Consider the following 26,968-nt stretch of genomic DNA (forward strand, 5'->3'; position numbering starts at 1 on the left):
AACTAATAAAGCATTGAAGCATCCTCTTTGATTAACCAGCTTTATCATGAACAGAGAATCAGCAGAACACTCGGGAAATTCAGCTTGAGAAACTTGTCCTACACACTGAAATAGAATTTAATTGCTTCTACAGAGTGACAGTTACTGTAGAGCACTCCTCCATTCAAGGTTATAAACATTCATTAGACATGAAGGCAGCTTCTCCTCTAGTCCTGCTTGCCTACTGCTGTCATTCCACAAAATACGGCCGACTTAAAAGCATGTTTTATGAGAAAATGGACGCTTAGTTTGATGTGTAATTATTGCTGCAAAATTACCTTCTTCTCTTTGAGAGATCCACTACATCACAGAACACATGAATCTTTGCAAACTTGTCAGATTATCATAAAGGGAGTTTACCTTGTGGCCATTAAAAATAATCATGTCCAGTTTTGACAGGGATATTCTGTTTTAGTCACATAAAATGGATTCTCATTATGTGTCAAGTGTATATTTAAATAGAATGCAAAACATATCCCTATCAGAAGTTTAATGGTATATGTTAGTGTGATATAGTGGTGGACTGGTTTAAAGAATGGTGTGAGTTTTATCTGTTTGATTGGCAGTGTAGCAACTGCTGAGTTAACAGAGGCAAGATAGTTTATGGCGGACATCTTCTTTATGTTATTATGATGAGATGTTTTATGATAGATTCTTACACTGTTGCCAATCAAGTAGGGCTGCGCAATATAACCGGTTTACCGGTATATACCGTTCAGACATGAAAACCATACGTATTGCGATACGTTGATCGAAAACTGGTAATTTCACATGCATTTAGAAAACCTTGTAACACTCGGAAATCTTGGGATATTTCCATTTTTCACACCGGAAGTCATGCATTTGTTGTAAAATGGTGACCCCCAACAACGAACAATTTATTGTGGTCCCAAATACTAGGGCAAAGGCTTCACTATGGCAGCATTTTGGGTTGAAAAAGTTCAGTAGATGGAACTATTGATAAAAGTAACACGGTGATGGAATGGTAAAGTAAATATAAAGTTTATATTAAACCATAATCAAACATAGTGATTTTGTTGTGTTTTTGCTTTATAAATCAAGCATTAACTTCTGCAATATATTGCAATACATATCGCAATATATGCTTTCGTATCGCAATATGAAAATTCTCTGCAATACCCACCCCTACAAGCAAGAGTGCAGTACTTCACCTCAGACAAATACAACATGATAGTGTTTATGGAAACGGATATCATGGACCATCATGTTATTTTTGTTAATCCCTATAAGATGTAGTATATAAGTCTGTTCTGTGCTGTAATACTTCTCTGTTGCTTGACAATGGTATAAAAATGTATGCTGAAACATCATCCCATAATATAGTAAAGAAACTGTCATCCACAAAGTAACTTGACTTTATAGTGTGAGTTTGCTGGTCACTTTCAGCTGAGGTGATATTTGAGGTCCATTTTGAGGAAGTTAGCAATGATCTTTCACTGACGGTCGGGGTAACAGCAAACCATGGGCAAGGGGATAATTAAGAGACATTTCCCCAGGGTCTAGCTATTCCGTTCCAATCAGCTCATGTCACTCATAAACAAAAGGGCTGAGACCTAAATCCAGGGCTTCATACATTCAAGGGATTCCTTTTTTGCAATTATATGTGAGAAAATGTCAGATCTATTCCTCATAACTGCTTAATCGGGTTTTTCGTCACAAGAGCCAGTCAGCCACCTCGGGCAGATTCCGGGGATGGACCAGCATCCGACATCACTTGCCCCTGTTGTTTTGCTGCTGCAGGCAGCGACCCTCTGATCCCGGATAAACCTGTAGAAGCACCAACAGGAAGAGATGGGAGAGGAGGGGGAATGATTTCAAAGTCCAGAAATAATAAATCTCGTTACTGGGCAGATTGATCCGATTTGGCTGAAGGATAAATCCAAGAAAGGATGGCTCTGGCGGCATAAACCTCCCAATGTTAGGCTTCATGGCATCGTACACTGTGGAAACTCACAAACAGGCATAAGTGTCAAATGTCAGTTAGCTCGTAAACAACAAACATGGCATTCCGATTTGGCACTGAAGACTCTGCGTTCAGCGCTGTGAAGGTCACCACTACTTTGACAGTGGTCAAGTTGACACTTAGACAGATGATGCTTATTGTTGTTTACTTATTATCATAACTTATTAGGGGCGGAGGGGTAGCCTAGTGGTTAAAGCGTTGGCTCGTCACGCCAAAGACCCGGGTTCGAATCCCCACATGGGTACAATGTGTGAAGCCCATTTCTGGTGTCCCCTGCCGTGATGTTGCTGGAATATTGCTAAAAGCGGCGTAAAACCAAACTCAGTCAGTCAGTCAGTCATAACTTATTATGTCAGAGAAGACATGTATTTGATGTATTTTGTTTCACTAAATATTTATCCTAAAATGCTGCTATTATCAGACAGCATAAATCGCATAATGATGTATATATGAAAATAATGAATTGTCTGGCTATATGTAGAAAATAAGTTTCATCACATTGAATAACACAAAATGGTATTTTTTAATGAAATCCAGAAACAGAAGTTGTGCCAAATTGTTAACAGCAAAAAGAGGTTTAGAATAGGTGTCAGGTTGATCTATGATCAACCGCCGTGAATGACCTCAGACTCTTATGTCTGGCTTGAAGCTGACCGTCTCTGTGGTGTCTCGGATGGAGCATCTGCCCAGAAATGAATATCAGTGGTTCTATTCCTGAGCTTATCGTACCAAGACATAAGAATGTTGTTCACATTGCTACCCGACATACACCTTCATTCCCAACTACGTAGATCGATGTTCATGCTGTTGATCGCTGGATTGTCTGGTCTAGACTCTATTATCAACAGACCGCTGCCATACAGCTGGAATATTGCTGAGTGTGGCATTAAACAACCAACCAACCAACCAACCAACCAACCTTCAGGCACATTGCAGTGTAAGTGTTATGACCATGAATGAATGATTTCCGAGCATCTCTGGCTTACAACTGTCAACAGGTCCTACATTTCATGAAACTGTCTGTGCCAAATATATGCTCTTAGCACAAAGTGCAGGCCGATGTATCTGAGATGTTGCCAGTTGATTCATATGAATATTGAGCTTACTTACTGTTCATTTATCAAGTAAGTGTCTGTATTCATACAGCGGCTTCTAGATATTACTTAGACATATTGATTAATAGGGGATGTTTCAGACGGAGTGCTGTGCAGTATTCCTGCATTATTGACATAGACTGGTTATTAGCAGTATTTGATCTGCATCACCTTTAGAAATGAAGTGACAGATTTTTCTGGGACAATTTGTGACTAATCTATTTATATGTAGTCACACCTCTGGGTTTTCCCTTTTTTTACACTTGACATTTTTCACACTTGAGGTTTAAGAATTCAGTTACATCTTTCGATTTGCTGTGTGATATAAAGTCGAATTCAGATTAAAAAAAGGCCTCGCCTCCATGGTCTAGAGGACAGAGCATGGAATGTGGGTTCAATCCCCATCTGGGTCACAACAGAAGGTGTTAAGGCACCCAGTAGGAAAGCACAATGACTGGAGGGTTCTGAGCTTCTTGTTTCTAAGCAGGGTATCCATGTTAAATTGTGGCATCGTATTGTGGGCTGGCACTAGGGCCTAGTATTGGCAAATAAATTGTATTGTAATATATTGCGATTCAGGTACCCGTATTACGATATGTATTGTGATATATTGGGAGCTTAAGTGTTTGACAGTAAGTGACACTGATGGTACATGTCAAGCCTATTTTCTACATTATAAGCTCTGGAGCACAACTCAAAAACATCTTTCAACTAACCTTGGCAGATCTATGATACAGAACCTAAAGTGGTGCCTTTTTGCTATTTACAGATTTTTGTCATTTTTATTTTTCTTGATTTCCATGGAAACATTTTGGACTCAAAAGGGAAGGGTAAATCAAACCTGGGTCTTCAGCATGAAGAGCAGATGTTTTAACCATTAGGTTACCCCACCTCCCCACACTGTGTATTTGAAATGTTCCTTCATTTTTATTTGTCTGAAATATCAAATTAAAATAGTTTGAATTTTTTACACAGTGGTCATAGTATCAAATATTAATTAGTCTGTCTGATAAAATCCTCTTCCCAACTTCATCCTCAAGGCACAGAGCAGACAGAAATTTCAGTACAGAGGTCGGATTGTACTCTGAATATATACACACACACGTTTGCCATTTCCAAAGTGACATTTATGAATATGTTACTTTATAGTTTGTTCTTGTGTTACAAAGTATGTTGAATATGTTTAGCTTTGTCTCAAACCACTAATGGTGATTTAGTTTTAAAAGAGTCCTTATTTTTCTAAACTTGAGCACTGACAGCTCCAACCCATTAGGAATGAGATACTATGATGATATTAATTTATCAAAGTTGATGTTTTGCACAGGAAAGTCATTAGTCATTGTCTCTGTTTCTGGGTTAATATCCAAACATATCGTTTGGTTCAGACATCAAAGGTATTCGAGAATATTTTTTGTAATTTATAACTTTAAGCACATGATGATGGCGATCAGATAACTACAGTCATCTCCACAGATAATATGTATTTATCTCGTTTTGAATTGAAGCTCTCCAATTGGTCAGTTGCAGTCTTACGCAGACCAGTACAAGGTGGCTAGGCCTGTACAGATGTCAACAAGTTTTACAATGTTTGACAAGTCGTGACGTGCTCACCAACTCCCATTTCAGTCTGCACTTTGGGAAATTGCTGAGCGTCTTCTCCTAGAGAAATTGCTTAGAATCTGCTGTTAGAGAAATTGTTTAGAATCTGCTGTTGGAGAAATTGCTGAGCATGTGCTTTTGGAGAAATTTACTGAGTATCTACTCATGGAAAAACTGCTGTGCATCTACTGTTTCAGACATTGCTGAGCTTCTGCTCTTGGAGAAATTGTGTATCGGCTGCTATTTGAGAAATCTGCTGAGCACCTGTTCTAGCAGAGATTGCTGAGTGTCTGCTCTTTAGCTGAGCATCTGTTGTTTGAGAAATTTCAAAGCAGAGGCTGTTATCCTAATTATCTCCATTTTCAGATTTTGTACCTCTGGTTAGATTGAAATAAAACATATGCTGTTTTGAACCTGTGCAAAAATGGTTAACGATGTTCCATCACATATCATGCATTTTATGAAATACATCAGTGTGAACAGCGATAAGATGGCAAATGCAGAAGGCTTAAAATTGGGGAAAACTCAAGATGGAGTTACTTCCCATAATCAAATGTGATAAAATATGAAACCCAAAGTCCACCACTTTTTGATAGGATTCTGTAAGAACCCACCTCACTCACTTACTCACACCCTGATGGTGTTCACTTACGCCCACAGTGAGATGCATGGCCAGTGCCCTCTCATACAAATCCCTCTTAGTGCTAAAAATATTGTAACTTTAATATCTTATCATGGACCTACAAAAAGGCTTGGCAGAAATGTGACAGCTTGGATCTTCTACTATCAGTCATTGTGTTGTCTGTTTAGATTCTGACAACAGGGGTGTGTGGGGTAGCCTAATGGTTAAAGTGTTCTCTTGTCACACCAAATGCATGGGTTAGATTCCCCACATGTGTACAATGTGTGAAGTCCATTTCAGGTGTCCCCCACCGTGATATTGCTGGAATATTGCTAACAAAAAGTCAGGTGTTGTCTATGTATATTCTGAGAACAAACCAAACAATCAGTCATTGTGTTGTCAGTGAGAACAGATCTTCCACAATCAGTTATTGTGTTGTCTGTGTATATTCTGAGGGGTAGTCCACAAGGTTGACAACAGGATCTTCCACAATCAGTTATTGTGTTGTCATGTATATTCTGATAGCAAGGATCAGATCTTCCACAATCAGTTATTGTGTTGGTTGTATCAGGTGAACAAGGATCAGTCTTCCACAATCAGTTATTGTGTTATTGTGTTGTCTATGGTTCTATTCAATGAGAGGACAGAAGTTGATCAGATCTTCCACAATCAATCAGTTGTTGTGTATATTCTGTTGTTGTGTCTATATATTCTGAGAACAAGGATCAGATCTTCCACAATCAGTTACAGTGTTGTCTATGTATATTCTGAGAACAAGGATCAGATCTTCCACAATCAGTTATTGTGTTGTCTATGTATATTCTGAGAACAAGGATCAGATCTTCCACAATCAGTCACAGTGTTGTCTGTGTATATTCTGAGAACAAGGATCAGATCTTCCACAATCAGTCACAGTGTTGATCAGATCTTCCACAATCAGTTATTGTGTTGTTATATTCTGAGAACAAGGATCAGATCTTCCACAATCAGTTATTTGTGTTGATCTTCCACAATATTGTTGATATATTCTGAGAAAGGATCAGATCTTCCACAATCAGTTATTGTATGTATATTCTGATAGCAAGGATCAGATCTTCCACAATCAGTTATAGTGTTGTCTATGTATATTCTGAGAACAAGGATCAGATCTTCCACAATCAGTTATTGTGTTGTCTGTGTATATTCTGAGAACAAGGATCAGATCTTCCACAAGGATCAGATCTTCAATCAGTTATTGTGTTGTCTGTGTATATTCTGAGAACAAGGATCAGATCTTCCACAATCAGTTATTGTGTTGTCTATGTATATTCTGAGAACAAGGATCAGATCTTCCACAATCAGTTATTGTGTTGTCTATGTATATTCTGAGAGCAAGGATCAGATCTTCCACAATCAGTCACAGTGTTGTCTGTGTATATTCTGAGAACAAGGATCAGATCTTCCACAATCAGTCATTGTGTTGGTTGTTTACATTCTGAGAACAAGGATCAGATCTTCCACAATCAGTTATTGTGTTGTCTATGTATATTCTGATAGCAAGGATCAGATCTTCCACAATCAGTTATTGTGTTGTCTATGTATATTCTGAGAACAAGGATCAGATCTTCCACAATCAGTCATTGTGTTGGTTGTTTATATTCTGATAGCAAGGATCAGATCTTCCACAAGTGTGGCAACATTGCCAAGATGTGAAATAACTTTCTTTATTGCGAGGTTGTTTACTTGATACAAAATGTTTCTATGTGTAACAAAACAATATATTTATGTTTATGGTCGTTTTTGAAACTTGCTGCACAAAAGAAAAGAAAACATTCTATCATATAAAACTGTGTTCCACAGGAGATATTGCTTGTGTGAAATCATACAACATCTCCTAGGGGATATCATTTTGACAGTACATTTTGTACAATGCCCTGACAATGTTATGACATCATGAACTTGATGACATCACAATGCTATGACATCATGAACTTGATGACATCACAATGCTATGACATCATGAACTTGATGACATCACAATGCTATGACATCATGAACTTGATGACATCACAATGCTATAACATCATGAACTTGATGACATCACAATGCTATAACATCATGAACTTGATGACGTCACAATGCTATGACATCGCTGCACTGCAAGTTTAATGGCAGTACCATGTTCAGATGTACATTTTCCATTGAAAACTAATGAAGAATGATTTTGGATGATAAATAGAATCTCACCCTCATGTCTACTGATATCAATTATATCAACACTCGTTGATAAAGGTAAATATATCCTCAGCAAGCCTCGGATATTTGTAACTTTATCAACTCGTGTTGATATAATTGATATCAGTAGACACTTGGGTGAGATGTTCTATATGTAGCATGATAGACAAGGGTTGTTTTTACATTAACATAAATAACACAGTGTTCAAATATTATTATCTGGGTCCACAAAGTTAACCTCCATGCCCCTTGGAACCCCCATAATTTTGAACACTGCACATCTGAACTTTTATTCCCCTTACACTTATTCTTGCAGCATCAGGCCAAAATACTTCTATTTTTCGGCGATTTTTGTGAATGTTGGTGCTACCAGTAGGGCAGGACATGCTTACCATTTTGCAAACACCTGGTGTCACCACTGATTTTCAGTGATCCATTCAAATAATTTTCACAGATGGTTTTTCCTTTACAACAAACAGTATTTGTTTCCGAGGATCGTGAAGACTGGGTATTCTTTTACACTGATGTTTTATGTTTATGCCCCAAAACAATTCAAATGTTGGCAAAGAACGTGCTTTAGGGATTTCTGATAGAAATTATATAATTTTAAAAATCATCTGCAGATATTGCTAATGACGAAGCTTTATCTTTGTCAGGATAAATCGAATCTTGCTTTTTGACAGTCTGAAAGATAATCCCACACAAATCGAGTAAAGCCATTAAGCCATCTCCAGCGAGTTCACAGTGTGGAAGCAATCCTGTAAAGGAGATGTCTCTCCAGTAAATATCCCTCACACAAATGACTCTGGGGCGTAATATCCTCACTTCCTCTCACTACTCTGCTGTAGCTATGTGCTGGACGATGCCAACGATCCTGGCGCCATCCATGCATATTATTTGATTTATTTTATTTAATATCACATCACCCATAAAGCTAATCGCCATTACTCCATTATGGCGGCAAAGGTTGCTTGGCAGCCTGGAAATGCAGGAATAGTCGTGAAGCCAACCAATAGACATGGTGCTAAATATCACCTCAACAATACAAGGTTAAATAATTTGATGCGTTCCCTTACAGAAATGGGCCTGCCCGGTTTTGAAACGGCCCCCGATCTTCATCAGGAAAATCAATAGAAGGTTGGGTCTCTGATTATTCCAACGGCAACCAATATCGGCACTCGGCATTTGCGGGACGTTATACACGGAGAGTTCCTCAGTTGGCAACCATTTTACAAGGAGGTACTAGTAATTTGTTTTGCCTAAACTTGATACATGTTTTCAGTGGAAAGTTAGCAGTTACTTTGGGGCTTTTTCCTTGGGAAAGGTTTTAATAAGGTGAGTCCGTAGACTCTAGTGCCACTATCTTTATAAGTTATATGTATTTGGAAGACACCATTTGAATCTGCAAGAAGTTAACTGACTGCATTATACTTTGGGAGACTACAGTCAAATGCTTGTATTATTTGAATGACTGCATTTTGCCAATACTTTTCATTTTCATATCTCTATCAATAACAGAACAATATTTATCATGTAATGTATATTCTCAATAGTGGCATTCATATGAACACAATTCAAGGTCAAATATTTCCCCGTGAATCCATTGCCAGAATTCTGCAGCTACTTCCAGAATATATCTTTACCATTCTTTTGCAATGGAACTGGATGGATAGGAGTGGCTGGAAACATATTTAAGAAGCATATAAGTTTAATTCCGATTCTAACCTTTTGGACAATTTTGGCAATGATGTAATGGGGTTGCAGCTATATGTTGATTAGGGAAGCCTTTAAGTGATCTCCATCACTCAACTAAGAGGTCATTTTGAATTAACATATTTCTCCTGTTGAATTATGCTTGATTCAATGCCTGGATGTGTTTTGTGTTGGGTCTCCTCTGTACAAACACAAACTCACACTATCATGGCGTGTTTCATACAGGTCTCCATGACTTAACCTTTCCAGTTCATTTATAATAAAATGAATGTACCCATATGCATTCCATTTCGTATTTGAAAATCAATTCATCAGATTTGAGAGGAGACTGCTGTAGCAGGCCACAAAGTTAATAGATTTTCTGTCGTAGGAATAAATGGGCAAAGGAATTTAGACATAATTCTTAATATTCTCAGCAAATGAAATTCCAGTGATTGATGTTTATACAATATGATAAGTTTCTCATAGATTTGTTCTCTATTTCATCAACCATTATGGCAAATCTGATATGGATGTCATCTTGGACTCGTCTTTATTGTGTCTTCATGATGTACTTTTGTAGAATATGTTGTAGGATATATTCATGGACATAATTAGATTGACTTAAATAATTCATGACACTTGCGTTCCTGGGTTTTTTTCAGAGCAGAATTTGCATATAATGTATGAACTTCCATTCTTTGGTTGTGTCAGCGTCAAGCGTTGATATGTAGTCTTTGAACTTGAATTGATCAGGTGACCTTGAAACTGGAAGACATTTAAATTTGCATGTGTAAATTGAAATCGTGTTCTTTCTAATGTTTTTGTATTCATGAATTCCATCTTGATCTTCTTGTACATTTAGATTGGGTTCAAAGAAATGCCATACATTAGTTGTTGTTTTTATTGAATTTGAAATACTCCAAAAAGGCCAGACCAACTTAATTTCTAGTTAACACAAAATAGAATTGATTTGAGATTTATTTCTTTAGGATGAATACTTAAAATATGTACAGTATTTTAGAAAAAAATTACCAATGTTTTTTAAAACATGTTCTAAATCTAGTTATAACTTTTAACTTTTGCTGGCATGTCCATAAAGTAAGAAAGTTGGCAGGTTTACAAGAGATATCCTTGGCTAATATAGACTGGTGACTGGGGAATATAGCAATACTCTTGTCAACCTGTAGGCAATATACATTTCTAGCTGAAAGTGCAATCCTTTGGACCAAGACTTATAAGAATTCCATGTGTTGTAGAAAGGTTTAATGGTAGACATGTGGAAGACATTTCCAGACAAATATGTTGTTCAGTGCAATTCCCCTTTTTATCTTGAACTGTATATTCCTGTGTTTGTTCAATTATCCATTTGTGTTTTGGGTTTAGTTGTTTTGTGTACGTGCTGTGTGTAGGTGTGACACACCTATTTATAATCATGCACCTGCACGCCATACAGCTGGATGGTGAGCCATGGACGCATTGTTTTGATATAGTGGGAACTGTGAAATAACAGAGTTGTTATATTTATGGAAAGCATTTTGTCACTGTATTTACATGAAGGCAGATGAATTTAACTTGCAGATGTTACAGATTTCAGGTGGTGAATCACAATGTGTATTCTCATATTCTACTTTCAGCTTTAAATTATTTTGATAGAGTATGGCAAATGGGAATGATTGTTGAAGCATAATGTTGTTTGTTGTAATGTTTCCAGGTTTGTTTACCTATTGTCTTTCATCTGTATGTTACCTTGACTAAGAAAACCTCCATTCACTGATGAATTGCTCGTCCTAACCGTCTTGATGGCCTTATTAGGGCTGGCTATCAATAGAGATCATAGAGATCAATTATCGTTAATTAAATATCAATTTATTATCGATAAATATTGATGAAGTAACTTTGAGCAAAACTGCCAAATACATATATTTTACATCACTGGTGAGTGGTGACATGTTTATGGATGGATTACTAACACAGCAGTCCTGAACACAGTTTGAAGCAGCCCATGAATATAGTCCTAACTTTGTGTATTGCGTGAGTAAAGTAAAACTTTATTCTATGACAAAAGTTTATGTACGATATTATCAATGGCACAATTTTCATATGGATAATCATTATGGAATATATTTCTGATTATCGATCTAAAATGATCGATAATCGGAATTATCGTGACCATGTGGATAAGGACGAGGGTTGGCTAAAATGCCTTAGTCCTTATCCAAGTGTTCCTAAGTAATGATGGTAGAAGAATTAATTAATAAGAAGGGTGGATCCAGAAAGTTAATGTTGAACCATAACAGTCCATCTTAGGATTGTAAATCATGAATTTAATCAGAAAAAATAATAATTAATAAAAGAGCCTAGCTTTTTCTATGTACTTTGTTGTTTAATGCCTTTCTCAGCAATATTTTTGCTGTAAATGGTGGTCTGTAAATAAGTGTGTTTGAACCAGACAATCCAGTGATTGACGTCATGAGCATCGATCCACACAATTAATGTGATGATGTTAACCAAGTCAGTGAGCCTGACCACCCAGTCCATTTGATCGCCTCATATAACAAACACACTTGGGGACATTTTCTAGTCTGGAACATCGCAGACTGCAGTTCATTGTCTCTCCAGGTTCGCAGCACCAGGTTGAATTAATGGCATATATAACATTACTTAGCTTCCAATAAACACTGTAATCTAGCTACAGACCTGTTGTGTTTGTCACAGAGCACAGTGTTATGTCTGGTCATAGTTTGTTCACAGTAGTTGATCCGTCGGTTATAACAGTCGACAGCCCAGCTTCGGTCAACAACACTTTGTTCGGTGTAACCCTGTGAAATAGTCTTAGATTTATGGTCAAAACACATCTCAAGATGAAAATACTGATATGATGTCATGTGATGGTCTTTGAATACATAACATTGCCTGTTTATGTTTTATCATTCACGCTTAGGCCAGACCAATTTTATTTCTTGTTTTACGGATCCGCCGGTCGTGTTTTTTTCTAGAATAAGAAAAAAAAATAATAATTTTCTCCACTCAAAAAATAAATCCTTATGTTCTATTGGCCAAAAATGTAAACCTACAAGAATTTTTTTTTTTATTGTTTTTTGCCCCATATACACTGCATAAATTGCCAGAAGAAAAATACTTTTAATATTTAGAAGGAATATTACTTTGACTGGTGATTTTATTTTTTAAATTTTTTTTTCCTCCTGCCTTAAGGTTTTTGGAGGACAAAAATCCGTAAAACAAGGAATACAATCGGTCTGGCCTTATTTAACAAAGTTCTGATTTTTCAATGACCTGACCTGTCTGACTTGAATGTCTTATTCAGCATCTCCTGCTGTTTGTCAAGGGAATTTTATCCTATATTCTTTCCAATTTTTAAAAAGTACAGTCATTCTCAAACATTATAATAAAATACAATTCATTCTTACTGGCATCGGACCTGTGAAGGTCCGGGTTAGAATTGATCTTCAGTAACCCATGCTTGTCGTAAGAGGCGACTAACGAGATCAGGTGGTCAGGCTCGCTGACTTGATTGACACATGTCATCGTATCCCAAATGCGTAGATCCATGTTCATGCTGTTGATCACCGGATTGTCTGGTCCAGACTTGATTATTTACAGAACGCTGCCATATAGCAGGAATATTGCTGAGTGCGGCGTAAAACTAAACTCACTCACTCTAGCTGGCATGGATAATATCAAGTTTTACAAAAATATCCAATGAAATAAATTCAGATGTATTTAAGGGTGTTATTTTTTATGTCATTTTGTTTGAATATTCAGTGAGACTTTTATCAGTTATAGTATATATTTTACCTTCCATTTGTTGACATTTTTCTGTTACCAGTAAAATCTGATAAACAAAGCTTTAACTTGATTTGGGAAAATTAAGATGTATATGGTAATATTAGTCTTAAAATTCTACAGTTGAAACATATATTGTCATAACAGATGATGACATTTTCCAATGCCCCAATTCTTGCCACATCCATCTTGACACTCAGATGATTGAGATGATGATGAATCCAACAGGGGATTTGGTTTTGAATACAAATTCACTTACTGTAGAATCATTAGTGTCAATACAAGGTGAAGGTTATAGGTTTGTCTGTGACTGGTCACCGGTAGCAACCACCAAAATCAAATGGCATGGCAGTAAGGTGAAAAGGTTATTTTAAATACCGTATTGTGACTATCCAAGAAATTTGGTGTGGGTAAAGGTTAACATGGCTTGAAGGATAATATTGCTGATATAGTGAGTCGTTACGATTTTATGAAGTTTGTAGCAACATTCCTGTAGTCTCATGGCAGAAGACCCCAGAAATGGGCTTCAGACATAATAAAATGTGGGGACTCAAACCTGGACTTTGGTGTGACAAGTGAACACCTCAATCACTATACTACCACACTGTTGGGCTAGACCTTGAGAGAGCAACAAGCAAAATATCTTAGGGAAGACCCTTGACATTTCCTTGTGAACTACCACAGTTAAAATAAGAATTTATTACTAACTTTGTGACAGAATGTTCATAGCTTGGATACTCAGATGAATTTCATTAAACATGTCAAATATCAAGTAACATCAATTTATCTTTAGTTCATCCTCCAAGTGGATTTGCCCAGCACCTTTTGAAGTTTGCTTTTGTCTTTCTCATGCTCACAGCAATTCTTTCAAAACTATAGCAACGAAAGTATTGATATGAAATCATTGATATGCTTGCAAGTTCAGTTTATGATCAATTTACAACAAAAAACAAACTTATTTTATGACACACTTCAAATAATGATTTCTGACATTTCCGGAGCATGGCTTCAAAGACTTTCCCTTTTATGAGTATGGCCTTGTCGGCTAAATAATGGCGAATCAATAATGACGGCTTTGTGGTATACAGGTTTGAAATATTTTAAAATGTATAACAGGCTGCAGTATTGAGTTACATGGTAGTAAAGATTTCCAGGAAAGAAAGAGGTTATTATATTGCTTGTGAAAACTATACCTCAGGTAAGTACAGGTTGTATATTTTGATAAATAACGTCCGAGGCAATTGACATATCAGTAAGCATCCTTATGGAAGGTTGTGTTGTGAGGGTATATTGTGTAACTTGAGCCATAATGTATTGTGTCATGTCTTAAGTCAGTCGATGTGAAGTGACAGAGCCACAAAAGAAATAAATAAACCTTATCATGAAATGTATGGCATAATATACTGAATGAAGATTTTATTCCCTTTTTATGACATGCTATATATTGCTTACAGTGAAAAGGATGAAATCAATACCACAATATTCTTGAAACCATGACACTACTGCGTTGTGTTCACAATTTTATGACTTCCTAACACTGTATTATGTCATTAGTGTTAACACTGTATTGTGTCATTAATGTTAACACTGTATTGTGTCATTAGTGTTAACACTGTATTATGTCATTAGTGTTAACACTGTATTATGTCATTAGTGTTAACACTGTATTATGTCATTAGTGTTAACACTGTATTGTGTCATTAGTGTTAACACTGTATTGTGTCATCAGTGTTAACACTGTATTGTGTCATTAGTGTTAACACTGTATGTCATTAGTGTTAACACTGTATTATGTCATTAGTGTTAACACTGTATTATGTCATTAGTGTTAACACTGTATGATGTCATTAGTGTTAACACTGTATTGTGTCATTAGTGTTAACACTGTATTATGTCATTAGTGTTAACACTGTATTATGTCATTAGTGTTAACACTGTATGATGTCATTAGTGTTAACACTGTATTATATCATTAGTGTTAACACTGTATTATATCATTAGTGTTAATACTTTTATATCATTAGTGTTAAGACTGTATGATGGCATTAGTGTTAACACTGTATTATATCATTAGTGTTAACACTGTATTATATCATTAGTGTTAATACTTTTATGTCATTAGTGTTAAGACTGTATGATGGCATTAGTGTTAACACTGTAGTGTGGCATTTGTGTTAACACTGTAGTATGGCATTAGTGTTAACACTGTAGTATGGCATTAGTAAAATGTGCTGTACTTCAAGGCAAATAAGTAACAATGCATGTTTGTATCTCATAGAAACATACACAAATTGTGACATTTCTTACATGGACAACCATTTTATCCACAAAGTACTCTGAAATGTTGGATCCTAATAATGTAAAGGGTGTGGTGGGGTAGCCTAGTAGTTAAAGCATTCGCTAAATGTCGCACTGAAGACCTGGGTTCGATTCCCTACATGGATACAATGTGTGAATCCCATTTCTGGTGTTCCCTGGTGTCCCCTGGCATGATATTGCTGGAATATTGCTAAAAGCAGCGTAAAAGTAGTCTCACTCACTCACTCACTCACTCACTCACTCACTCACTCACTCTTAATGTAAATGTAAACTGTAAAGAAAGGCGAGGATTTTCTTTACATGTGTCTGTAGTAAACTGTGAATTTAGCTTAGCAGTTAAAAAGTTACTAATATGCAAAGTATCCTTGAAGCACTTCCCACCCCAGTCAAAGGATTAGTGTGCCTGCAGTTTTCATTCTCAGCTCCTTTGGGAGTATACAACACAAGCTGCCTGTGAGGTGCTAGAAGGTTAACAGTCGATATTATTGTTTCATCCTACCGGGTACCCATTCACTGAGTAAACAGGCAAATTTCAATCAAAAGGCCTTGGCCTAAGGAGACCACAAAAGCTCTCAAGAGACCCTAGACACTTTCAAGTGTCATGCTGCCAAACATTGTCACCCATTCAACAACTTTCTACTGACAAAGCTGCTGAACTTCCCCTGTGACCTGTGACCAGTGACCTCTGCTCTGTGACCTGTGATTTGTAACCTGTGCACAGTCCACACAACCTTGCACCACTTGGTGTATGTGTTAGGGGCTAAGCTGTAATTCTGTGGTAGTACGGGTTTCTGAATATACAGGATCCATACTAGCAAGGTCCTGCTGTACCTAAACGCATGACTTTCAAGATTCATTAAATGTGACCTCCATATTTCCCCATACACAGAGATGCCAACCTCTACGTTTTTATCATAGTCGCTACAAATTTTAGCCTCAAACAATGCCAGTACCATTGCACTCGAAATTTCTACGAAATTTGAAGAAACTTCATTAGAATTCAGGTATAAAGACAAAAACTATATATTCGTCGATTAAATACATTTTCAACTTCACTTACCTTCCATTCATAAAATTTAATGACATATTTGAACAGGAATAATTGCAAAAAAACAAACGTAATTTTAGTGAAATATTCTGTCAGAAATCTGAAGCTGATTTCAATACCTTTGTGATTTTAGTATTTAGTTGACTGCTAATTTTATGGTCAAACTACTAATTTTGATCCTTGAAACTACTGTTTGAAACACTTTGGGATTGGCATCTCTGCATATACACCATCTTGACATTATTTGGAAAACTGGCATAACCAAGGTTCAATTTTCCACACGGCTAATGTGTAAAACCCAGTCTTGGTGTCAACCTCTGATCATAATCAAGGCAAAACAAACCTCATAGGATCCTGTTCCACATAAGGGAGACAACTCTGCATAGTAAACTGCAGCATCACAGAGTGAACCTGTGCTCTAGCTGGAAGATCTGTACCAGCCTTGTTAATGATTCAACAGCCTGTGAAGGGCTTATTGGAGAAAGACGAGGTGTTATTGAGCCGAGAGGTGAAGCACTTGAGAGCTGTCATCTTAGAAACAGGCAGGTGCATTATTCATCCTGTAGGTATTCTATGCATGGCACCTTTTTAAATCAGGCCTCTATCTCATGAATAAAATAAAAACTGACTGAGGGATTTCAATAGCCTAAGTTCTTCAGTGGCGAGTGGTAGTTTCCAAAAAATCGTGGAATTGATTAACCAGCTTTGATGTAATGAAACATTCGACCATGATGTCCTGTTCAAATAAGATGTGTGAGCCTCGCTGCTGAAGAACAGTTTGAAACAAATTGAATTGAGTGTGTCTGAGAGGATTGCACTTCCATGAATTTCCAAAATATGATGTTTTAAGAGAAGAAACCGATTTTCTAAGCGATTAAACACAGATCTGTGTACCAGTGCAATATGTCAGTCAGCGGTATGATACTTCCAGCACATTACATGTTCATGTAGACTTTCATGAAGTAGATGCTACTACCTTTACTTCTCTTCATTTGCGGATGTGTCATTATACTCTGATGATTGGTTGATTGTGTCATTATACTCTGATGATTGGTTGACTGTGTATCATTATACTCTGATGATTGGTTGATTGTGTGTCATTATACTCTGATGATTGGTTGACTGTGTGTCATTATACTCTGATGATTGGTTGATTGTGTGTCATTATACTCTGATGATTGGTTGATTGTGTGTAACTGTACTCTGGTGATTGGTTGATTGTGTGTCATTGGTTATACTCTGATGATTGATGATTGGTTGATTGTGTCATTATACTCTGATGATTGGTTGATTGTGTGTCATTATACTCTCTGATGATTGGTTGATTGTGTGTCATTATACTCTGATGATTGGTTGATTGTGTGTCATTATACTCTGATGATTGGTTGATTGTGTGTCATTATACTCTGATGATTGGTTGATTGTGTGTCATTATACTCTGATGATTGGTTGATTGTGTGTCATTATACTCTGATGATTGGTTGATTGTGTGTCATTCATACTCTGATGATTGGTTGATTTGTGTGTCATTATACTCTGATGATTGGTTGATTGTGTGTCATTATACTCTGATGATTGGTTGATTGTGTGTCATTGTACTCTGATGATTGGTTGATTGTGTGTCATTATACTCTGATGATTGGTTGATTGTGTGTCATTATACTCTGATGATTGGTTGATTGTGTGTCATTGTACTCTGATGATTGGTTGATTGTGTGTCATTATACTCTGATGATTGGTTGATTGTGTGTCATTGTACTCTGATGATTGGTTGATTGTGTGTCATTATACTCTGATGATTGGTTGATTGTGTGTCATTATACTCTGATGATTGATTAGTTGATTGATTGTGTCATTATACTCTGATGATTGGTTGATTGTGTGTCATTATACTCTGATGATTGGTTGATTGTGTGTCATTATACTCTGATTGGTTGATTGTGTGTCATTATACTCTGATGATTGGTTGATTGTGTTGACTCTGATGATTGTTACTACTCTGATGATTGGTTGATTGTGTGTCATTGTACTCTGATGATTGGTTGATTTATACTCTGATGATTGGTTGATGTACTGTACTCTGATGATTGGTTGATTATTGTGTCACTGTACTCTGTGGTTGATTGTGTGATTGGTGATGATTGGTTGATTGTGTGTCATTATACTCTGATGATTGGTTGATTGTGTGTCATTATACTCTGATGATTGGTTGATTGTGTGTAACTGTACTCTGATGATTGGTTGATTGTGTGTCATTATACTCTGATGATTGGTTGATTGTGTGTCATTATACTCTGATGATTGGTTGATTGTGTGTCATTATACTCTGATGATTGGTTGATTGTGTGTCATTATACTCTGATGATTGGTTGATTGTGTGTCATTATACTCTGATGATTGGTTGATTGTGTCATTATACTCTGATGATTGGTTGATTGATTGTCATTATACTCTGATGATTGGTTGATTGTGTGTCATTATACTCTGATGATTGGTTGATTGTGTCATTATACTCTGATGATTGGTTGATTGTGTGTCATTATACTCTGATGATTGGTTGATTGTGTGTCATTATACTCTGATGATTGGTTGATTGTGTGTCATTATACTCTGATGATTGGTTGATTGTGTGTCATTATACTCTGATGATTGGTTGATTGTGTGTCATTATACTCTGATGATTGGTTGATTGTGTCATTATACTCTGATGATTGGTTGATTGTGTAATTATACTCTGATGATTGGTTGATTGTGTGTCATTATACTCTGATGATTGGTTGATTGTGTGTAATTATACTCTGATTGGTTGATTGGTTGATTGTGTGTCACTGTACTCTGATGATTGTTGATTGTTGATCTGATGATTGGTTGAGTAACGTAACTGTACTCTGATGACTTGGTTGATTGTGTGTCATTATACTGATGATTGGATGATTAAGTTGATTGTGTGTCATTATATTCTGATGATTGATGATTGATTGATTGTGTCATTATACTCTGATGATTGGTTGATTGTGTGTCATTATACTCTGATGATTGGTTGATTGTGTGTAACTGTACTCTGATGATTGGTTGATTGTGTGTCATTATACTCTGATGATTGGTTGATTGTGTGTCATTATACTCTGATGATTGGTTGATTGTGTGTAATTATACTCTGATGATTGGTTGATTGTGTGTAACTGTACTCTGATGATGATTGTCGTACTCTGATGATTGGTCGATTGTGCGTAACTGTACTCTGACTGGGTTGATTGTGTGTCATTATACTGTGATGATTGGTTGATTGTGTGTCATTATTCTCTGATGATTGGTTGATTGTGTGTAACTGTACTCTGATGATTGGTCGATTGTGTGTAACTGTACTCTGACTGTGGGTTGATTGTGTGTCATTGTACTCTGATGATTGGTTGATTGTGTGTCATTGTACTCTGAATGTGGGTTGATTGTGTGTCGTTGTACTCTGAATATGGTTTGATTGTGTGTCATCGTACTCTGAATATGGCTTGATTGTGTGTCATTGTACTCTGAATATGATTTGATTGTGTGTCATTGTACTCTGATTGTGTGTTGATTGTGTGTCATTGTACTCTGATTGTGTGTTGATTGTGTGTCATTGAACTCTGATTGTGTGTTGATTGTGTGTCATTATACTCTGATTGTGTGTCATTTTTCCTTGATTGAACGATGGTCGTGTGTCATTGTATTTTGATTGTGGCTGGTTGTGTCATTTTTCCATAATCGTGACAGGACAAACTTACGGAAGATGCAGAATGAGGCTTAGGACTTATCAATCACTCCTTGTATGTTGTTGAAATACTGCACCCTTGTTGCAGACCTGATTATGTCCAAGCAACCGTTACAGTATCACTGAATCTTTGAAAGAAAACAACCATTTGTAATTCTGTACTGATGAATTTTACTGGACACCTATCTGCCATGTCTTTTTAACGCTGCTGTTAAATGGGGGATAAACCAAATTTGCAAAGCATTACTCCGTTTACATTTGTATGGTTTAATATGATAAATCCTCTAAACTAAACATCAAAGAAATTTATAAAAAACAGTTCCATAATGGATTGGGACAACCTCATCAGTAACATCCTTCTGGGCCACGGTGATTTCAACAAACACGCAGTATTTTTCATTACGTTGGGAAATCAAAAGTTTCATTTACTCACAGTAGCATTTAATTATGATTGTTGTTTTTAATTAAAGAGATGGCTCACATTGGTACCTGACAATTTTAGAAACCTCAGTAAGGAAGGAATGCACATCCTTTCCCAAAATGAGTTGCTGGCTGGTAAAATATATTCTTGTCTGAAATTTGTGTTTGGGTGAGGGGAAAGAGGAGATTATTTTTACCCGAAATAAATAGGAAACAAAACATCACTCTTTGATATATGGTTGTTTGACACAGGAAGCTGCCAGCCCTTTAGGGGATGTCTGTCTATAACTGTGGGTGGCTGGAACCAGAACCTGTATGGAGCTGTGCTGAACAATTGGTCAGGGAAATTTATCATAATAATTCAAGATAATCCTAGAAGCGGCCACTGAGGCAGCAGAAAAAATGTTATTAGTACCCAGAATGACTCACCTGTAGCAATCAATGGGATAAACTGATTACCTGACAATCTACAGCTTACAGCAGCGTCTACCATAATCACGCCCTGTGCTGATCAATGTAGACTACAGAAAGCAGGTATAAGTCCCTCCATGTAAGTAGTACTGTATATAGCCTGGTTTTCAAGACCAGTGGACCGGAATTCAATTGCGTTGAGTAGGTGGTCAGCTAGACTAAGGCTTAGTCTCTGAATATATATAATTTTGATAGTAACAAACAAGCCCATTTATATTGAAAATGAGCCCTAGAGAGACCAGAGATTCAGAACCTGAGGAATTCTAGACTTGCTTTATTTAGGGCTTAAGCACTGCAGAGAGAGCTTGGCAGTAGGGAAAATAATGTGGTTCAGGGACTGTGAGACAGACTAGTGGTCAGCCAATGTCCCTCGAACCTTTCTTGAAGCAAACTATTCAAACTATCTCAGCCTCGCATCCCCCAGCCGTGCAACAATTGTAGTAAGTTAACAATAGGCATAAATATCTCTCCAAATTTAACTTTGATATTGTAATCAATGATATATAAAATGTTAATACCAGAGAATAATCAGTCTCGTTTATCTACCCAAACATTTTTGCTCGGTATGAGTCAGTTATATGCAAGAACATTCAAAGCAGATATGTTTTTAACCGCTCTACTATTGTGTCAACAGCTGACCAATGCCATTTGGAATAGGGATGAAAACTTTGGACTGTGGACTTCAACAGCAGTTTCAACAGCTTCTAGACAACACAACTAAAATATTTTGCTAAAAGCTTCATGAAAACATACTCACTTGGTTTTACAAAACTGATCAACATCACCTGCGCCACACTGGGCATCTTGTCCTGTAGAGCTGAAGCATAACAACATTAGGGGGGACTATTGAGGGGGAAACAACTATTGTGATAGCGATAGTCTATTGTGACTAACTATTGTGATAGCGATAGTCTATTGTGACTAACTATTGCGATAGCGATAGTCTATTGTGACTAACTATTGTGATAGCGATAGTCTATTGTGACTAACTATTGTGATAGCGATAGTCTATTGTGACTAACTATTGTGATAGCGATAGTCTATTGTGACTAACTATTGTGATAGCGATAGTCTATTGTGACTAACTATTGTGATAGCGATAGTCTATTGTGACTAACTATTGTGATAGCGATAGTCTATTGTGACTAACTATTGTGATAGCGATAGTCTATTGTGACTAACTATTGTGATAGCGATAGTCTATTGTGACTAACTATTGTGATAGCGATAGTCTATTGTGACTAACTATTGCGATAGCGATAGTCTATTGTGACTAACTATTGTGATAGCTTATAGTCTATTGTGACTAACTATTGCGATAGCGATAGTCTATTGTGACTAACTATTGTGATAGCGATAGTCTATTGTGACTAACTATTGCAATAGTTATTTTTCTCCTTGAATTGTCTCATTTGAAGTCATTTCCCAAATGAATGTATAGTTTATATGAAATAAGAACAAGCTGAAGTAGTTTCAGTCTCTCTTAAAAACTGACAAGAAACTTGAAACCCAGATCAAGTTTGTTAAGAGGTAACAGGGGTGGATAACTCTAAATCAAAGTGAATAAATCTGGTACTTCCTCTATTTTGTGCTGTGCATTTATCAACCGAAGTTAATTATTAAACTATCAATAGTCACACATACTATCCATGCATCGATAGTTTTTCAATTCTACCATCGATTAATTGCCATCAGAGATTGAGGGCCATCAATTGCAATACATCGATAGTTCGATGCAATATTACAGCCCTAAACAACATACTATGCAAAGCAGCATTCTGCCAGCCCTGCTCCTTTCCTCTTGCCCACTTGATGTTTAAAGACTGGATTCTGACAGGTCACGATCATGGATATATTTGTTTTGTGTAGTAGTGTATCCACAAAAGACCAACCTGACTATTTTGTTAATTTAATTAGAGTTGGAGAATTCCGATATATTCTCGCTGTTTCTGGACTGAATGCATGGTTTCATGTTCTGCAATTCATTATGAAAGTAGCATCCCCTGGTGTTGATCTCAGCTTGAACTTCTAGATGCTCATGGTTTAATATTAACATCTAGATGAAATCACATCCAAGGGACTTTAATATGAACAGTTGTATGAACTCCCCACATCAGTTGATCACTGTAGTCAGTAGACTGTTGATACTTCGTGTTTCATGACAACATGAAGATGATGTGACGAGGGGACTTTATTATCCACAGTTGTGTGAACTCCCCACATTAGTTGATCACTGTAGTCAGTAGACTGTTGATACTTCGTGTTTCCTGACAACATGAAGATGATGTGACGAGGGGACTTTATTATACACAGTTGTGTGAACTCCCCACATCAGTTGATCACTGTTGTCAGTAGACTGTTGATACTTCATGTTTCCTGACAACATGAAGATGATGTGACGAGGGGACTTTATTATACACAGTTGTGTGAACTCCCCACATCAGTTGATCACTGTAGTTAGTAGACTGTTGATACTTCGTGTTTCATGACAACATGAAGATGATGTGATGAGGGGACTTTATTATACACAGTTGTGTGAACTCCCCACATCAGTTGATCACTGTAGTCAGTAGACTGTTGATACTTCGTGTTTCATGACAACATGAAGATGATGTGACGAGGGGACTTTATTATCCACAGTTGTGTGAACTGCCCACATCAGTTGATCACTGTAGTCAGTAGACTGTTGATACTTCGTGTTTCCTGACAACATGAAGATGATGTGATGAGGGGACTTTATTATACACAGTTGTGTGAACTCCCCACATCATCTTCATGTAGTCAGTAGACTGTTGATACTTCGTGTTTCATGACAACATGAAGATGATGTGACGAGGGGACTTTATTATCCACAGTTGTGTGAACTGCCCACATCAGTTGATCACTGTAGTCAGTAGACTGTTGATACTTCGTGTTTCATGACAACATGAAGATGATGTGACGAAGGGACTTTATTATCCACAGTTGTCTAACTACCTGGACAATTGACCATTGCAACCATATTGGTGGTGCTCCAGTTGAAGCCACAATCAGGGAGACATTTTTCTAATCAGCAATGTCTCTGCGCAACTTGAACATTGTAATTGACTGAAGAATTGTGGGTAACCTAGTGGTTCAAGTGTTGAAATGTCAAGGCCGTTTCCCGACCTTGACATCCCTGGAATGTTGTAACATCAGCATGAAACCAGTACATAACCCAACTCACTCACTCACTCACTCACTCACTCTAGTCAGTCGACCCAATGGTGCAGGAGAATTGTCATCCATGGTGAAATAACTCCCCAACAGACAGGATCTTCATCAGTCCGCCCACTTGTTTTCACCTCTACTTGATGGTTTCATGACGACATACAGTTGAAGTGACCAGGCGAACTTTCATATTAACAATTGTGTGTACTACCCACACTAACTGACCATTGTAATCAGTATAAAACTCAACTCACTCACTCACTCTAGTCAATGGAACCAATGCTGCTGGAGCTGTGGTGACATAAATCCCCAACAGACAGGATCTTAATCAGTCCGCCCACTTGTTTTCACCTCTACTTGATGGTCCTGGCCACAGACAAATGATGACTATACTACCTGAACTCACTCACAGAGGAATGCATCAACTTCACCATCATTGGCACCATTTCAAGAACTTTCTGGAACCTTCCTCCAGCTGGTATCCCTTGAATATTGATCACTGGGTCCAGATCGCCTTACATTACGCCATTATTCTGCAGTCTGTCTATTTAATGAGTGTAGTGCCAAATGGTTTGCATGTGGCTTGTCTTCAGATGTAAGTCTAAAGACTGTATAGGATTGAGAACATCTATTATTTCTGAATTTCTTTCGTTGTCTGTGGAAAGGCTTTTATAATGTCGCTGTGAGTTGTGGAATCCCTCCTGTCAGATTAAGGATAGAGTCATCACTTCTTGTTTCAACCATTGTGAGGAAACTATTACTTGATTTTATTCATCGCGTTCAAAAGACCATGTTGTATTGTCTTTATATAGAATTTATCATCATGTGCTTGAGATTTCTTCCTGCACAATTTTAAAGTGAGCGTGTGGGTGGGGTCCATTTTATGCAGCTTTTAGCACTATTCTCGCAATGTTGAAGTGAAGGAGATGAAAAAGGAGTACCGGTATATTGAACCCATCCGGGAATCAAACCCAGACCATCAGCCTGACGAGCAAACACTTCAGCCACTAATCTGCCTCGACGCCTCTCACATACTTGGAACCGGGGATTATAGAACTGTATTACTGGTACAGTGATAAACTGATCAACCTTTACCAATACGTATTGCAATAGGATCGAACTGGAGCAGTATATTGAGCTTATTCTTAAAGATGTATGGTTCATCCAGAATGTAAAGATTCTTTTTCAACTTCTCTTTAAATCATAAGAAAACCTTTAGTTTTGTTACAAAAATTTCAAGTAAAAAATGTATATCTGATGTGTTAGGCAGAATAATGGTAAATATCAGTATGTAAGAAAAACTAACGTGAGATGATAGCCAGCCTGATATTTACCCAGGCACAATCGATAGTGCCAGAGGATGGCTGCCGTCCAGAGCATTCCTACCTTCAAAGACCTAAATTTATTATTCTGTTTCTAAGATACAGAGGAAAAACAGGATGGCAACTTTTTAATGAAACAAATTTCTTGAAGAAATTCTAATTTGAAGTCAAGTGAATTTGAAATTGGGTATCTTAAGCAATAGAAAGTCAGGTCACAAATGTGAAGATGAGTGAATTGTGACTATAAATGTTGCCCAACTGACAATATAATAGCTGAACCCCAATCCTCAGAGTGTATCATTAATAATATCAAAGTTACCAGCATCCCAACATGGCGGCAGGTAAGATTGCTTGGTGATTATTCACCTCGAATTAGCAGCCTTCCATGTGTATACAATCCACATTATTTAGCACACTGATAAACTTTAATGGTGGAAATACATTCAATGCACTGAATTTGCTTATTAATGCCTATGTGTTGAAGAATAAGCATTTTTAAAATCGCGTGAGGATGTCGGTAACTCAAAGTCTGGATGTCGGTAACGTGCAATGAATGATGCTGGTAACGCATACTGTCCTGCTTTAGTCGGTAAACAGAAATTGTCGAGTTATGTTTAAACACAAGGGAGACCCAAATATCAGATCTTATGTTTTACACAGATGTGTACTGCTGCTACATTAACAGTATGAGCGACTTTTTCTGTGCGTTACCAGCATCACCTTAGGTACAGTGAAAGACAACTATCCAGCACCCATTTAATTGTATATTCTTTCTATTCAACCAGCAGGTTGTTATGTTGTTCAGTTCATTATAACATCTGGCCTTGACTGCTGTAGAAAAGAGGAAACTCACTCACTCACTCACTCTCACACTCACTCACTTAAACAGCTGTTGGATGACATGTTCAAAATCTCGTATACAACTGCTTTCATTCTAGTCAAATATTTACCATTCACAAGGGATCAAAAGAACCATTGCACGGTGATTGTCCAAATTACTTCAAATTCCTTCAATTATTCCAGTAGCTGGTAACACTTATTAAAGTGAGATAAGTTATGCCTTTTTTATGTTGCCCAACTGAGTTTAAACCCATATCAACCTTCTACACAAATTAACATTTCAAGAGAGCATCCGAATCAATACTTATATGTGATTACTTTTCACAACCTTTTTGTCTGTAATGGCTGAGTCATTCTGCCCACAAGATTTAAAAACGGAAGCCACAAAATCGGAGGTTTGGTTGACATTTAGATTGCGTGGATGTAAAGTTTGAGATGTAGAGATTACTTCTTGAGTGGCCATCAGGTGCTATTTACCTTACAACTTATTTCAAGACGACTGCATATCATCACAACTTGCAATGTAAATATGACAGCCGTGAGTATAGTAATCTGCTCCA

General features: G+C 37.1%; 1 protein-coding gene across 4 annotated transcripts in view; it reads left to right on the forward strand.

Annotated features, from left to right (window-relative positions):
• Positions 1-26,968, forward strand: part of LOC124266484 (complexin-like) — a 286,478-nt gene that overhangs the window by 89,742 nt on the left and 169,768 nt on the right. For 2 of the 4 annotated variants that reach the window (XM_046701276.1, XM_046701279.1), the window contains exon 3: positions 8,631-8,887. The gene's annotated coding sequence lies outside the window, so the exon portion shown is untranslated. The remainder of the gene's footprint in view (positions 1-8,630; positions 8,888-26,968) is intronic. The other 2 variants (XM_046701275.1, XM_046701277.1) reach the window with 1 other exon arrangement.

The sequence above is a fragment of the Haliotis rubra genome, unplaced genomic scaffold (genome assembly GCF_003918875.1).
Source record: "Haliotis rubra isolate DU_JTF1 unplaced genomic scaffold, ASM391887v1 Scf126, whole genome shotgun sequence".
NCBI lineage: Eukaryota > Metazoa > Mollusca > Gastropoda > Lepetellida > Haliotidae > Haliotis > Haliotis rubra.